The sequence below is a fragment of the Nannospalax galili genome, unplaced genomic scaffold, assembly GCF_000622305.1.
Source record: "Nannospalax galili isolate Female #2095 unplaced genomic scaffold, S.galili_v1.0 scaffold571, whole genome shotgun sequence".
NCBI lineage: Eukaryota > Metazoa > Chordata > Mammalia > Rodentia > Spalacidae > Nannospalax > Nannospalax galili.
In genome coordinates, this window is record NW_008330297.1 from 1,209,982 (window position 1) to 1,226,987 (window position 17,006).

Consider the following 17,006-nt stretch of genomic DNA (forward strand, 5'->3'; position numbering starts at 1 on the left):
CATGTAATTGATACCATCGGAGTTCCTTCTTTAAAGACTTCTAAAACCATTTTCTTTAAAGATTTTTCCCTCTAATGTCATATGTCATCATAATAAAATGGTACAGTTACAGTTTGCTCTACTTTATGATAAGCTCTTATGATAATCAAGTTGTAAAATAAAAGGGAGCATGTAATTGATACCATCGGAGTTCCTTCTTTAAAGACTTCTAAAACCATTTTCTTTAAAGATTTTTCCCTCTAATGTCATATGTCATCATAATAAAATGGTACAGTTACAGTTTGCTCTACTTTATGATAAGCTCTTATGATAATCAAGTTGTAAAATAAAAGAGCTCCAATTCTGCTTCAAATTACCCTCTGCCTCGGTTGCCTGAGGTTGTACCTTTGGGTGTTCTGGTCACCTGGGTCTTTCATAGCTCCTTTCAGGTTGATTGGCACTTGTTGTCAGATATACCACTTACTGGCTGCTGATACGTACCCCAGCCTGGCATGCTCTGAGGGTCCCATCTTTGTCACAACAAAAGATGCCCAATGGGAAGCCGACAAAGTGCCAAGGCATGCGTTCTTTCTGTCTGGGGCATGGGAGCGGGTGGCCACCAAAATAAAAGGCTTTCTGTCTTTTTAAATAATCAGTTCCCACTCAAAGTAGTAGAGATGCAGTTTCCCAAGTTGGAGTTGGATGTCTTGGCTGGCTCTTGTGTGTTTTGACTGGAAAGTGTTTGCTTTCTGTATGGTGGATAGAACAGCCATGAAATGCCAGAATTATGAAATCATAGAGGAAAAATTTCATAAAACCCTACTCACAAGAGTTTTTTTTTTTTTTTTTTTTTTTTTTTTGCCTGTCAGGACAAATCTGAGATTTAACCCTAGGGAAGAAACTTTATTTCGAAGGTGAGAAAGTTAGGGAAGTTAGGGAATTTGAGGTTCTTTGGGAGGGGGCAACTTTTTGAAACAGGGTCTCCCTATAGCTCCGACAGGCCTGGAACTCCCTATGTAGATCAGGCTGACCTCAGTCTCACAGAGATCTGCCTGCCTCTGCCTCTGAGTGCTGGGATTAAAGGCATGTGCCACCACACCCGACTCTGAAGTATCTTTTTGAATGGCAACATGGGGCTTGATTTTCTGGTGAAGAGCATCTATGTTAGTTATTTTCTTTTTAAAATTATTTTTATTTTTATTTTATGTGTATGAGTGTTTTGACTATGTAAGTATGGCTGTGTGTGCAATGCCCTCAGAGGCCAGAAGAGGGAGGGTATCAGATTCCCCTGGAACTGGAGTTATAGTTATTAGCCACCATGTGGGTGCTGGGAACCAAACCCAGCCCCTTATGTTAGCATCTTCTAAGGGAGACTAGCCAGTATTTTAACCTGTATTGCAATTTATTCTCATTAGTTTAACAAGAATTTTGATATTTTATGGTGCTCTTTTCATAAACGTACATTTCCTAGCATTGAGCAGATTAATCCCTTCATAAGCAAACAGCGGCTCCTCCTTAAGTTACGGTTTGAAGTATTTGAAGTATATCATGCTGTCACTATTCCTACTTAGAAACCAAAGATAAAGGTTTAAAAATGGTGTACTTCCAGTGCGCAACTGCATTACAATGTTTACTAAACTGCCAGTGATAGTGCAAGAAAGCAAACGTTTTATAACAAAGATCTGCTCATAGGTGTGTTGGAAACAGACAAGGAGAGAGGAATAAGCCACATTAGCCTCCTCCTCCTCCTCTTCCTTCTCCTTTTTATCCTTCTCTTCCTCCTTTTCTTCCTCCTCCTCTTCTTCATCTTCCTCTTCCTGCTCCTCTTCATCCTCTCACTTCTCTTTAGTATACACAGTGGTTCTTAAATTTCAAGGGACCTTTTATTTTGAGATAGGGTCTCCCTGTAGCCCCCACTGGCCTGGAATTGGCTATGTAGACCAGGCTGGCCTCAGTCTCACAGAGATCCACCTGCCTGGGGGTTCTGAGTACTGGGATTACAGGCATGTACCACCATTCCCAGCAAAATTTTATTTTTATTTATTTAATTTTTATTTATTTTATCTTATTTTATTATTTTATTTTTTTGGTCTTTTTGAGACAGGGTCTCCCTGTAGCCCCAGCTGTCCTGGAACTCACTATGTAGACCAGGCTGGCCTCGAACTCACAGAGATCCGCCTGCCTCTGCCTCCCAAGTGCTGGGATTAAAGGTGTGTGCCACCACATCTGCCAAAAATTTTATTTTTTAATTAAATGTATTTTATAGATCTATTTGAAACAAAATTTGAGTAAGGAGAGGGCAGGAGTGATGAAGGACCAGGGAGGGAGTAAGCAAGAGAGACTAAGGTTGACATAGTTGAATTGGTTAAAGCCACCTGCATTGAGCCATCAAGTACTTCCTCATACATTAAGTATAGCAGCCTATCGATCAGGAAAACTACTTAACACAAATGAGTTGAAATGATTAGTAATTATATGTGAATGGATTTGAGAGTGACCAGGAAGGATTTAGAGCTGAAAATCAAGGGCTTAAGCTGTAGTACTAGCAACAGGGGTATAAAGGGAGAGCTCTGAAGGAGTTGCTTTCAGTAAAAAATTGATAAAGCACAAAATTTCTCAGGAATGAGAGAGGACTGAAAAATAACTTTGAAGTTTCTATTTAAAATTTTTTTATTTTATGTGTATGAGTGTATTGCCTGCATGTATATAAATGCACCCCTGTCGTGCAATGCCCATGGAGGTCAGAAGAGGGCATTGGATTCCTCTGGAACTGGAGCTATGGATAGTTGTTAGCTGCCATGCGGGTGCTGGGAATTGACCCCAGATTTTCTGCAAGAGCAGTCAGTGCTCTTAAACTATGAGCCATCTGTCCAGCCTCAAGTTTCTATTTGTTTGTGAGTGAAAGAGTGTCATGACAGCCCAGGTTTTGAACACCAGAATTTTGAAAGGAAAGTCATGGGTTTGTTGTTTAGACTGTTCAAAGTTGATATTGAGAACCCAGCACATGAAAGCTACAATTTCAAGGGTCTTAGTGAACAAAAGAAACACTTGGAGATATGAAAATTTATTATAATTGGTTACATTTAAGGAGTGTTTACTCTGTTCCAGACATGTTTCTAAATGACCAACTGGTTGCATCCTCACAAAATGAGGCAGATATTCTGACTTGCCTCATTTGAAGGTAAAGAAACTAGACACAAAGGAGTTAACAAGTGCCCAAGCCACAGGAGGAACCCAGCAGCCCATCTTCATGACCCATGCTCGTCACTTTCTGTAGTGCCTGGCTAACTGGGTCTGGTGTGGCAAGAGGCATTGTTGTGAGGGAGGAGGGAGAGCTGCAGAAGGAGATGGAAAAATGGCTGTCCAGAAACTCTGAGACTAGACTGCAGGCAGAAGGGACTAGAAGTTGCAGTTTGCCCCCTTTTCTAGTTAATCAAAGTCCAAAACCTAGGACTGGAGATGTACCTCTGTTATTAGAGTGCTTGCCTAGTATACATAAAACCCCCTGGGTTCCATTCCCAGCACCACATAAATTGGGTGTGCTGGTATATGCCTCTAGTCCTAGCACTCTGTAGGTGGAGTCAGGAGGATCAGAACGTTAAGGTTTGGATTGATGAGGTGCTTCAGTGGATAAAGGTACTTGTTCCACAAGCCTGGTACTCCGAATTTGATTCCCAGAACCCCATAAAGATGGAAAGAGAGAATCGACCTACAAAGTTGTCTTCCGACTTCCACACATGCCACGGCACATGTGCCCCTCCATCATGTACACACACACACACACACACACACACACACACTGTTTAATAAATTGTAAGTTCAAGGTCATTCTTGGCTACATGGCACATTGTGAGTTCAGGGTGTAGCACCTTCCTTCCTGTGCGCCACACTTCCCAGCATGGAGCCTGTGTGTTCATATAGGTGCTGTGTGTTCAGTACTCACAAGTCAAAGACTTCCTTCCACACTCAGAACATCTCTCTGAAGTAGATATCATTTATGTTTTGTGGACAAATTCTAAAAGGTTAGTCTGTCCAAAGTCATATAATTGGAGTATTGAACTGATGGCTTCAAACAAAGGTCCATGTGACTGGTTTGTAATATTAGACTCTGGCCATTTTGTTTTGGATTTTAACCAGAATAAGTACTACAATAGCATTATTTCATCCTTTTAAATAATAGTTATATATTTAACTAACATTTAATTCTATGTCAGACACTGAAGATGCAACAGTTAATAAGACAGACAATATCCCTTATTTCTAAAAGATTATTATTTTTATTTTTATACTTTACTTTGTTGTAACAGAGTAATATATGAATCTACAAACCAAGATTATTCATAAATATGTGCTAATCTTATTGATACAGGAGAAACAGCATCTCCTAAAAGTGCTTAGTCTCATTCATAAAAGAATTTAAGAATGGATCAAAAAGAAGCTTTAGGAAAATTTTAATAGAATTAAAAAAAAATCATCAGGGCAGGCAAGCTGTGAATCTTGGCAGCTGCCTTGAGGAGGAGAATAGAGGGGAGGAGGGAAAAAAACATTAAGCCATGCAGGTTTAGAGCCAGAATGGAGGTCCAACATGTGGCAGACTGGCTGCCACATGGTGGGGAGAAGGAAGCTTTAGAGAAAAAGTAAAGAAATAACAAGGTTTGGGGCTGAGAGATGGCTCAGTGGTTAAGAGCACTGACTGCTCTTGCAGTTCAATACCCAGCACCCACATGGCTGTGACAAACTGTCCTTATCTCCAGTTCTAGGGTAATCTGAAGCACTCTTCTGACCTCTGCAGCATTGCAGGGCATGGTGCACTCACATACATGCAGGCAAAACACTCATACACATAAAATAAAAATAATAAATAAAAGGTGAAAAAAAAGAAACACAAGGTTCAAGGGCAGCCCCAAAGCATTAGAGAAAGCTTAGAAAACATGTATGAACTCCAGTGGGAGGGGCTATGGGAGGGTGTCAATGGGGAAGGGAGTATAAAGATGATTAAGGTGTTCCATACGACATACACAAAAATTCAATAAAAATTTACAAAAATAAAATACAAAAAAGAAAAAGGACATGAAAAGGAAAAGAAGAAATTATGCTTTTCTGAAAAATTCAGAAAATCTGGGAGACTTACCGAGAGCCACATGTCTGTGGCCAGTCCAGAACCTCTGTGCCAGGAGCGGGACTCCAGGTAGGAAAAGCTCACTATCTCATTAATGCAGAAGGTGTTCCGCCCATCTATTTAGCATGACATAAGGTGAACCTCTCTTCCTAGGGGTGGTCCTATGACCAGTTGATTGACCAGTGGCACTGGAAAGGTGGTTTTCAGACAGACAGGGGTTTCATGGTCTTGACCAGTTCATCTTATGGGGCTTTTCAATACTCTAACGTTATCTCCTTAGAGATTTTCAGTATATGAGGAAAGAAGTTTACTTTTGTATAATAAGTTCATTAACATCTGACCTAGTGATTACTTTTCACTTCAATGAGAAGTTGAAAATAAGCATAGAAACTAGAGTTCTGTCTACAGAAATACTCAGGAACATGTTCTTCCTAAGTTTACTTAAAGCTCCTGTTTTTCTTAACAGCAGTCCTGTGCGACTGTGTAGGAAAATACAGCCATCCATAGCATGCTTAGAAGTTAAACCATTTAGATATAAACCCATGGCCCACCACATTATACCTGTGTGACATGAAATGGATGACTGAGCCTCTCTCTCTTTTATCACTTCCCCAAAAAATGACACAACTACTATAAATAAACAAGGTGATGTGCCTAAGTGCTTAGTCTGGGCAAGGTGTTTGAAGGCACTCATAATTATTAACCAGCATCATTTATGCCCTTTATGACTTCCTAGTATTCAGTATTATTATTGCCATGCCCTATGGTCCATGATGTCTGACTTCGTGGACAGCATCTTACTCCATCTCTTCTGTAGTAACTGTTTTCGGAAACTAATGATGTGACATGATGTTTGCATCGAGTCCATTGCAGCCCCTACTACCCCTCTGAGCCACTCCTGCATCTTCCTCTGGCCTCATCTTTATTTTTTATTGACTTGTGCTCCATTACTAATTTTCTGTGTTAAAGCAGTTCCTTTTAGTTTACCTTTAAAATGTTTACTGCTGGTTGCTATTTTTTTTTTTTACAAAAACTTTATTGAGAATTTCATACATGTATATAAGGTATTTTGATCAAATCCATGCCCACTCCCTCCCCTCCAACATTTCCCGCTCTGAAGAGGTAACCCTAAAATCTTTTTAAGGATTAGATACAAGCTCCCAAATACTTTTGACATTTTTGGCCTTTGGGACAGAGTATGTTGCTAACAGGACCAAGGACATTTCACTTTTAGCCAAGAAACTGGCTACATTTCCTTGGGGGTCTTTTTACCCTAACTGCCTAGCCAATTTCTACCTCCTATTCTTATCACGCCATCCTCGGAAGGGGTTACTCAAATTGCCAATGGGGAATAGAGACACAGACCACTCTGGCTTCTTCCATGCTGAACAGGGATGCAGGGTGAGGCAACTGGAGTACCCCCTCAGTGGGTCTATCTAAAAGACTCCCAAATTGAGTAACTCTTGTCTCTAAGGGAAAAAAGTCCTTGAATCATGAATAGGAGATGTGAAGGAGAAGTAAAGGAAGAGTAATTAGCATTACAAGTTCTAGACAGGGAACTAGAAAAAAGAACAGCAATTTTCAAATGTTCATATGAAAGTCCATTAGAGTTTCTTGATAAGGACTTCCAAAAGCATCCCTCTATTGGGTTCTTCCTCATTTTTCTTTTGTCTTCCAAGGCTGGACTAGTTGGCTGGGAAGAGTGGCTGGATACTCAGGTGAGGGTCCAGTGACCCTACTTGGCACTCCTTTAATGAATTAGCTCAACCTATTTTTCACAATAATATGCTAAGTAAATTTGTACTAGCCTAAAGAATTCTAGACTATTTGCATGTGTGTTATGGTCTATAAGATGCTATTGTGTTTAACTCATATATTGGAATTTGTTAAAACTTGCAGCATTGCAGAGCTATTAATGAAAATAAATCCCAATTTCTATTACTCATGTTTTCCCATTTTCCACGAGGAAGATTCTTTCAGTATCTGAAAAATTAAAAAGTAACATTTGATTTAAGTGTGTGGAAAACAGCACTCAGTTATTGATCTTGTTATTCTTCCATTGGTTAAAAATCCTTTAAAAGTAGCTGGGCGTGGTAACACACACCTTTAATCCCAGCACATGGGAGGCAGAAGCAGGTGATCTCTGTGAATTCAAGGCCAGCCTGGTCTACATAGAGAGTTCCAGGACAGCTAGGGCTGCAGGGAGACCCTGTCTCAAAAAGAACCACCCCCCCAAAAAAAATCCTTTAAAAGCTTTGACTCCTACTCTAGATTCCACTGAAAAGATGTTAGCTGGAAAAATAAAAAACCTCATTAATGTTTTTCTTGTAAGTCTGGTAACTAATCTTATTTAAAATGTGGTGATGCTATAAGCATAGGCCCACTCGTTATGTGGCACATAGCCTCACAGAGAAACCTGTCTGTTGCTCAGCCCGAACTCTCTGGCATCTTGCAGCTCTCTGCTTGCAAATAGAAATTTAAAAAGCTGTCATGATAAATCCTCTGTAGGACCATGGAGTAAAAGTCTCCAGTACCATAATAATGAAACACTCTATGTGTAGAAGACATGATGGAAATACCAACTGTGCTCCATCAGACCCCACTCAAATCAATGAGCTGCAGCATTTACTTGTCATCTTGAGACATTTCTATCGTGTTCCGCATTTATTATCTACATATGAAAAACAACAAGGATTTGCTGGGATTCCATTTCTGGAAGAGAAGCATCTGTGTGAGCCCTGAGAAGTTGCTTGCTCCGGGTTTGGAGATTCCTTTACTTCATTGTTCAAGTGCAGTCATTTTTACAGCATTCCTGTGAGTTCCAGTTGTCTCACATGTTTTTATGTACACATGGTTTCTCCCTAGCTATAAAATGTATAAAGATAAATTAATTCTGAATAAACATAGAATGCTTTGCTTAAACTTAGCACCAGCTAGAACTGTCCTTATCCTAGGGTCATTGGAAGGATGTCTTGGAAGTTTGAGTCTGTTAGCCTGTCTCTATAATAGAAATGGAAGTTAAAAAAATAAATCAGCCTATTTGAAAAGAACTGCAATGACCATATCACCCTGAGAACTACATTTTCCACAATTCCAATATATACTTATGTTTATTTAAAACATTTAAATGGAAACTATTAAATTTCCACCTTATTTGAAATTGGAAATTTATAATTTTATTTGAAATTGGAAATTGATAGTTTTATATCAATATAACTACTTGATATAAAACTATCAAGTAGTATTCTTGATATTTTTCATGAGAAATATAAATCTTCCTTTGCCAGGAAGGTTTCCCTTGCTGTCTATGAAGTCCCCTGGTGAGAAGCATATTCTGGAATAACTGCACCATTTTTTTCAAAACCAGTGACTTTTAAGCTGTTTTGGATACTGCCCCAGGAAAGTATTGTATTTTCTATTTAAACTGTCACATATGAATATCTCCTCCCAGCTCACTTTAGATGGCCTGCTGTTAATGAATCCATGTTTATTAGGCACTCAAGAGAGTTTTTTCCTCCCTTTAATACCTTCCATGTGTCATATTTTTGTGAGTGGTGCTAAAGATGAAACCCAGAGTCAGGCGTGGTGACGCACACCTTTAATCCCAGCACTGGGGAGGCAGAGATAGGCATGTCTCTGTGAGTTCAAGGCCAGCCTGGTCTACATAGGAAGATCCAGGCCAACTGGGGCTACTGGGAAACCCTGTCTCAAAAAGACCAAAAAAAAAAGTTGAAACCCAGAATTTTGTGCCTGTGAAGCAAAGCACTGCACTAAATTCCCAGCCCCTAACGTTGTATTTTTTAAACTCTTCATTCAATGAACATAATTTCTTTGTAGATTTTAAGCTTTAGAAATTTTATGTGGAATTACTTTTTCTGTATAAAGTTTTGAAATAATATTTATTTTTAAATGTCAATAAATGAATTATTGGTATTCTATTTGATTTTTTAAATTCCTATAGGAATTTGGCAAAACAAGTTTTATTTCTTCAAGGGAGCAAGCAGTACATTATAAATCTCCACAGCTTTGTTAACAACATGATGTGCTCGACAAAGTTTTAAAAATTAAAATTTTGCAGCATCATCTTTGTTTATAGCTAAAATACAACCACTTGTGGTACACCCTACAACCTAGCATTTAGGAAGCAAGCACATGAGAGTTCAAAGCCAGCCTGGCTACATAGAAAGTTCCAGACCAGTTTGGGCTATAACCAGACTCTATCTCAAAAAACAAGAACCAAGCAAAACAAACTTAAAATACAGTGAACAATTTTACTAACAGATTATTAATTTGAATATTAGTCTAATAATATATAAGAATGGAGCCCTTGAAACATTTGTTAGTAATGCCTCTTGCATTTTAAGAAAAGGAAGGGCTACTTTAATTTTTAAATTGTACTGACTATTTGAATATATACTAGAATTGAGTGTCTAGTTTAGTGGCAGAGCACTTGTCTGCCGTGCAGAAGGCCAAGGCCTAGGATCAATCCCAAGCATTCAAAAAAGTGTTTTAAAGATTAATTAATAAACATTATCTGACTAATATTCTGTGGTGAGATTTATGGAATGCAGCCATGACTTAAACTACCTATTATTTATTAAAATTATGTTTCTTTCATAAACTGTTGTCCCAAGAAGATTAGAAACTGGAGGAAATTTAGAACAAAACATACACATAAAAGATACTTAAACAGGGGCTGGAGAGAGGGCTCAGTGCTTAAGAACACGGTTGTTCTTGCAAAGGACCCGGGTTCGAAGCCCAGCACCCACATGGCAGCTAACAACTGTCTGTTACTCCAGTCCCGGGGGCTCCGACAGCCTCTTCTGACCTCTGTGGGGATTGCACCACACGGGTCCACTTACCTACATGCAGGCAATACACGCATACACATAAAAATAATAAATTTTTTAAAAAAGATACTTAAACAAGCCTGTGTGGTATATGGTAGAGGACCTGCTGGTGAGAAAAAAAACTTGGGATGTGAATCTGCTGAATGATTAAAAGGAAATGTTTCTTTTAAAAAATTTGCCTGCTATGAAGTGAAGTTGGCATGCATCAAACAGCCCATGGGCAGAGGGTGGTATTTATTACAGGTTTAATGAAGAGAAGACAAGACACTCTACCTTCTGCAGCTCATAGGTTGTAAGGGGTAATAATAAGCCTTCCTCAGTAGCCGTTCTCCAAGATAGGAGGCAGGCCAGTGATGAAATGAAGCATTCTAGGTGTTTCTGCTGGTCGTGTCCAGCCTCTCAGTCTGTGAAATGTGAGTTCAACAGTGAGAGGCACCAGGGCAAGTCACACAGCAGCAAGTTCAGAATGAAGAGACCTGTGTCTGCTGTGGGAGAACTTAGGCCGCTCTTTCACTTCTCTCAACCCCAATTTTACATGTACAGAAATGCGACTCATTTGTGAACTTGTTCCCAGCTGATGATCTTTTGACAATTCAATATGGTAACCACAGTGCTTTGATAGTCCGACACAGTACAAAGCTCTTCAGTGGGTAAGCAAGCTCCCGAGTAGAGTAGTAAAAGACATTTTATGACCACAGAGGGAATAAATTCTTCGGTTAGGTGTTTGCTGTGTAAACCCCTGAGTCTAATTGTGGAATGAAAAGCTTTGGTCCATCTTGAAGGAATTGTATGCTTCAAGCAAGACAGCAGGTGGGATGCCTGCAGGGAAAGTTCTGAAATTACTCTGTACCTGTGTGTAAGGTTAATCTGAAGATCTGAAGGTAGGCCTGGTTTAATCTGCTGAAGGAGCTGGAAGATGAAGGGGTTGGTTCAGGAAGGATGGTGCCCCGCTCCTCCGTGGACAGGCGGGTTCTTTCCTACCAACAGCCAGCTGCATTTGAGACCAATTCCAGGGAGCATCCTGGAGGAGCATCCCAGTTTGTCCTCCTGTCTCCTGCCGGCCTCCCTGCCCTCACATGCTTCTGCCAAGAGGTCTTCTCCATCCATGAGTGCTTTTGTTTTTTCCCTTCCTGACTATGGCTCAGTCTCCAGCTCTGAGTTTTCCTGTCTGTAGAATTTTGATTAAGAGTCTTTGTGGGACTATTTACTATTGTCCAAGGCATTTTTGTGTGTTTTCTCTAATGTACTTTAAATGATCCACATGCCTCTGGAGAGGACACTTCTAAGTTGCAGCTTTTTATTTGGCTGCATTAAATTGTTTAAAAGTCTTATTATTTTTTTATGTATATTGCAGTTAAACAGTATGGAAAGAACTTATAAGCTTTGCATTAATAAAAAATTACAAAAACCCAATCATTTTGTCTATGACACCTGACAACTTTCAACCTCCTAACACTCATATTAGTGTGGTAAACTTTGTTTCATTTACCAGATATTTTAGGAGGTTAAATAAAAAGTTAACTGGATGTTAGTTCAGTTTGAATAATAGTGACAACACAGATAACTCTAGTCTGTTTTCATTAAGCTAAATTCATTCTTTGAATACTATAATTAGAAAGTAATATTGATCTCTCACAATGTTATTTATATCTATAAATACATACATACACACAGCTTTTCTTATCAACTACTTAAATATGTTATAATCATTATTAAATACAAAGAAAATACAAAGCAAAAGATGGAGCTAATATTTATTGAGCACCTACTATGTGTCTGTGCACTTTCATGAAATTCAGTCCAGAGTTAATTCTCTAATGATTCATGCCATCAGTGACCATTAAGAACTTCTTTAGGCAAGATGACTGCATTTCTCCCTGTTCTTGGGTCCTTAAGATAATATCTTTAAACACAGTCTCCCAGGACCTAAGTCTTCCCTTTGTTTTCTATCAGTGACACCTGCTATCCAAAAACCAGACATGGGCAAAATGTGTGTTGGAGTAGAAAAAAAGAGGTCAAAACAAACAAAAACACCAGTTCTGAATTCTGAACACTTCTCTGATGCTTTTCTCTAGCGCTTCCTCTGTGTTTGCTTGTACAAGTTTATAAGGTAAAAGCTGTTATGAAATACAAATAAATCCATGTAAAAATCTCTTCTCAGAGCACTCAGAAAGGTTTTATTTACACTTGATGTTGAAATACTGAGAGGAGTAGAGAAGAGTAAACAGATGCAAAAAACAGAAATAATAGTAGACAGGTTTAACAGTTCATGAAATGAGTGTTGGGCTGCCTTCAGTCATCACCCACCCTCAAGACCACATGACAGCACACAGACAGGCACACAGTTACACCCAGTCACAGACCTAGCCATGCCTCAGAGCCTTTTTACAGGCAAGTGTCTATCAGCACTATTCAAACAGTATCGGTTGTGGACCAGAAGAGCTGGCTTATTCTAAGAGGCCTTGCTATGTATTAATGAGCTGGGTCTGCTGGCAGCTGGGTTTATATTACTTGGCTTTGAAAGCGGTACCATTAAGGCTCTTTTTAACGAATTTTATTCCTCTATGTATGTGTAATACTTTTGCAAAGGTTAAAAGAACTTTTTCCCCAGTGTGAGTACTACCGATCATCATGGATTTCCGTTTCCTGAAGAGTAATCTGGCATCATTGTCTCCCTCTGTTTAATGTAACCCACTTCATGAACTTTCTGCTTGGAAGTTTACTTTGCTGCTGCTAACTTCTGCTTCTTGGCTTCCCATTCATACTCTTGAACCAGTTCCTCTGTGCTGTCATGTCTTTCTGTTGTGAGAAGTCAGTGAAAATTTTATTGCAAGGCTCTGGTCAGACTTAGTGAATAAGAATCATGTTCTGGCTTCTGTATTTGTTCCAGCTTATGTCTGGCTGTCACTTCATCACTCAGTTTAGAGTGGAAATGGTTGCTGTCTTTCTTAGAAAACTATTTTAAATGGGGCTGGAGAGCAGGAGCACTGGCTGCTCTTGCAGGAGACCAGAGTTCGAATCCCAGCACCCACATGGCAGCTAACAAGTATCCGTAACTCCAGTTCCAGGGGATCCAACACCCTTTTCTGACCTCCATGGGCATTATACTACACAGGTGCACTTACATACATGCGGGAATGCACTCACACATAAAATTAATAAAGTTTTAAAAAACTACTTTAGAGCTGGGCGTAGTGACACACATCTTTAATCCCAGCACTTGGGAGGCAGAGGCAGGTGGATCGCTATGAGTTTGAGCCCAGCCTGGTCTACATAGCGAGTTCTAGGACAGCTAGGGCTACAGGGAGACCCTGTCTCAAAAATACCGAAAAAAAAAAAAAAACCTATTTTAATTAAGGCAGTTTAATTAGAGTCAACTTCTTGAATATGTATTACCAGTTAAAATGTAAAGAACAACCTAAGTTATTTAGTAATTCAGTAAACCCATGGGCTTGATACTTCATTATTGTTTCCATTCTTTTTTCAAAAATCTTTATTTTAGATAATTTTATACATGTGTACAATGAAATAGCATATCTACCCCTACTTCCCCCTCCACCCCTCCCAACATTATCCCCCAACATGCCCCACTCCCAACTTCATGTCTTTTTTTTTTTTTTTTTTTTTTGGTCTTTTTGAGATAGTCATGTCTTTTGTCGATAACCTGCTATACTAAGTTAGTGCCACTCATGCATGCATGTGTGGGCCACCCACTGGAGCATGGGAAATCTGTTAATTGCCATATCCTCAATAAAGACTCTTTTCCTTCCCCCTGGCCACTAGCCACTGCCAAAAGCTCCTCTGCCCCGCCTGTGTTGGCATTTTGGCTGGCTTGCTCTCATGTAGCTCGTGTGCAGGTAACCACAGCTGCTGTGAGTTCATGAGTGGGATAGCCTTGCCATACCAGGGGAGGGAGCATTCACAGTACTCTTCTTCCTCCTCTTCTGCCATGTTCCCTGCCCCTTTGTGGTGGGGCTGATATAGGTGTCCTGTTTAGGGATGAGCACTCAGTTTCTTATGCTCAGCACTTTGACTAGTTATTCATCTCTCTATCAACTGCTGCGCATCGCAAAAAGAAGCTTCTCTGACCAAAACTGAAAGCAGCCCAGGTCCAAGGGTGTAAGCATAAACATTTAGAAGGCACTAAGACAGCCTGACCATTTAGCAAAAAAAACAAAAGCAGACTCTGCCCTAGGGCCTATGACCTTCTCAGCCATAGGCTTTTGCTTAGGATTACAGTACTAGACATTAAATTCCCTCCTATGGAGCAGATCTGAAATACAACCAGAAAGTGGTTAGTTAGCCCATGACAGTTGTAACACTATTGTCTCAGTTGACACATCTTGCCAGCAGCTATTTGCAGCATTCAGGGTCCAGCACTGGGTAAGACCATTAATGTTTTTTCTGCCCGCCCCACCCCCCCAGCAACCTGCATAATACCTTCCAATATTAAGAAAGCTGGCTAGCAGAGAGGAAGTTTCCCAGTCAATTTGAAATTGATGTCTCTATGTCCTATGACAAAATATATGGTGTCTTCAGCAAGGTATGGTAGGTAACCAAGAGCAATGGCAATAGCCTGTGTTATTTTGGAGACTTCCAGGGCCTTCGGAAACTCATAAGGAAGTATCCCTTGCCTAGATCCCTATCTCTCATCCTGCACAAAACTCAACTCCAAATGGATTTAGGGCATCAACATAAGACCTGATTCACTGAAACTGCTAGAGTAAAAAGCAAGAAGCACGCTTCGACTTACAGGTGCAGGTAAGGGCTCGCTGAATAAGACTCTGGTAGCACAGGAAATAAGACCCAACAATCAACAAATGGGATTTCATGAAACTAAAAAAAGTAGTCTGTATAGCAAAGGAAATGGTGGAGCAAATTAACAGACAGCCCACAGAATGGGAGAAAATCTTTGCCAGCTATTTATCTAACAGGATTAGTGTCTAGAATATACAAGAACTCAAACCTCTAAACAGTAAGAACATAAACAACCCAATTTAAAAATGGACTGTGGAACTAAACAAAATTCTCAAAAGAAGGAGCAAAAATGGCCAGGAAACACTTGTAAAAGTTCTCAACATCCTTATCCATAAAAGAGTCTACCTCACTCTAGTCAGAATGGCCGTCACAAGTACAACAATGCTTGTGTGGCTGTGGCAAAGGGGAACTCTCATACACCATCTGTGGGAGTGTACACTAGTGCAGCCACTTTGGAAATCAGTCTGGAAGAAATAGGACTGCCATATGACCCAGCTGCACTACCCTTAGCATATAGCCACCAGACTTACTTCTTACCGCAGAGACACTTGCTCCTTCGTGTTGATTGCTGATCTCTTCACAATAGCTAGGAAACGGGATCACCCAGATGCCCATCAGCAGATGAATGGATAAGAATGTGGCACATACACACAATATTACTCTACTGTGAAGAAAAATGGAATCATGAAATCTGAAGGTTTCGATTTTAAATGTAGACACCAGATCCAATGTTTTTATTTGCACAATGTCTTCAAACTTCATTCTCTGTGTTAAAACTATTATCTAGATCTTCCTGAGCATTTTGTATAACCCCTTAGTTCTCCAATCTTTGTGTAATGCTCACTGGAGTTTCCTGCTTCCTATTGTCCTTAAAATGTGCTCTTCCTCAACCCAGTATTCTTCATAAATTCAATACGGCATAGCTTCTCATAACTTGATTTTGCTCCATTTTGTTGCAAATATTTATTTATTTTTTATTTGTTTGTTCGTTTGTTTGTTTATTGAGACAGGATCTCACTGTGCAGTTCCAGCTGGCCTGGCACTCTCTCTGTAGACTGGGCTGACCTTGGTCTCCCAAAGGTCCTCCTGCTTCTGCCTCCCGAATGCTGAGATTAAAGGCCTGTGCCACCACGCCCGCATCTCTCACATCTTATGATGTTCTTTATAAAACCCTGTCATCCGCAGTAGATCTCTACCTCTCAGATGTCCTCCGTTTCCTTTCCGGGGCTTCCTTACCTTAAAGTTTCTGCTGTACTTCATTAATTTCTGTAAGATTTATGATTGGATATTTAAAGCAAACATGGTCAGAATAGTATTCCTGTTGGGTTTTTTTTTTAATTTCTTTTAAAGATATCATTGCTTCTTTGATCACTTTCCCGCCATACAACTTTCAAGTATTTTTTAGTTTATTTCAGAGTCTCTTTAAAATATGTGTGTTGGGGACTGGAGAGACAGCTCAGTGGTTAAGAACACTGACTGTTCTTACAGAAGACCCGGGTTCGAGCCCCAGCACCCACATGGCAGCTAACAACTGTCCATAACTCCAGTTCCAGGGGATCCGACAGCTTCTTCTGTCCTCTGCAGACATTGCACAACATGGGTGCACTTACCTACATGCAGGCATAACACACATACACATAAAATAAAAATAATAAATAAAAAAATTTAAAATATGTGTGCAAGTTAAGTTGATAAATTTTACTATTTTAAAGCAATGTCAGGCTGGGCATGGTGGCACACACCTTTGATCCCAGCACTTGGGAGGCAGAGGCAGGCGGATCTCTTGAGAGTTTGAGGCCAGCCTGGTCTACATAGTGAATTCCATATTTATTACCTATTTGTATAATTCTCCTGTGCCTTCAGGAATAACTTGAGTGTGGATGAAAATCCCCCTTTATTCCAGAATGCAGAAAGGAATCCAAATTTCTGATGATAGTTTTGGATTTTGCTATAAAGCTGTTCCTTCTGACATCTTCAGTTGTTTTTATTGCTTAACTATTTTTATTGTTACAAACACAGATGGCCAGATTTGCCCATGTGAGACTGGAGGGGAAACTGGGTGGGTCCACTAATGTTCCATTGCTCATGATAGTGTCTGGTTAGAGCTGGTAGCTCAGCATCCCCATGACAGCTGGCTGTCTCTGTGCTGTTCTGCTTGTGTCTTGAACTTTCTGGAATTTAGAAGTCATCAGCCCTACTCAGCAGCTCATTCTTTAATAGCAGGCAGTGCTCTTTTTTATTTTCCTTCCCAGAAAATATTATAAGCCATCAATCCTCATTGTAGGCTAATTACTCTCCCC

General features: G+C 39.9%; 1 protein-coding gene across 5 annotated transcripts in view; it reads left to right on the forward strand.

Annotated features, from left to right (window-relative positions):
- Nucleotides 1-17,006, forward strand: part of Col25a1 (collagen type XXV alpha 1 chain) — a 514,093-nt gene that overhangs the window by 273,688 nt on the left and 223,399 nt on the right. The gene's annotated exons all lie outside the window — the stretch shown is intronic.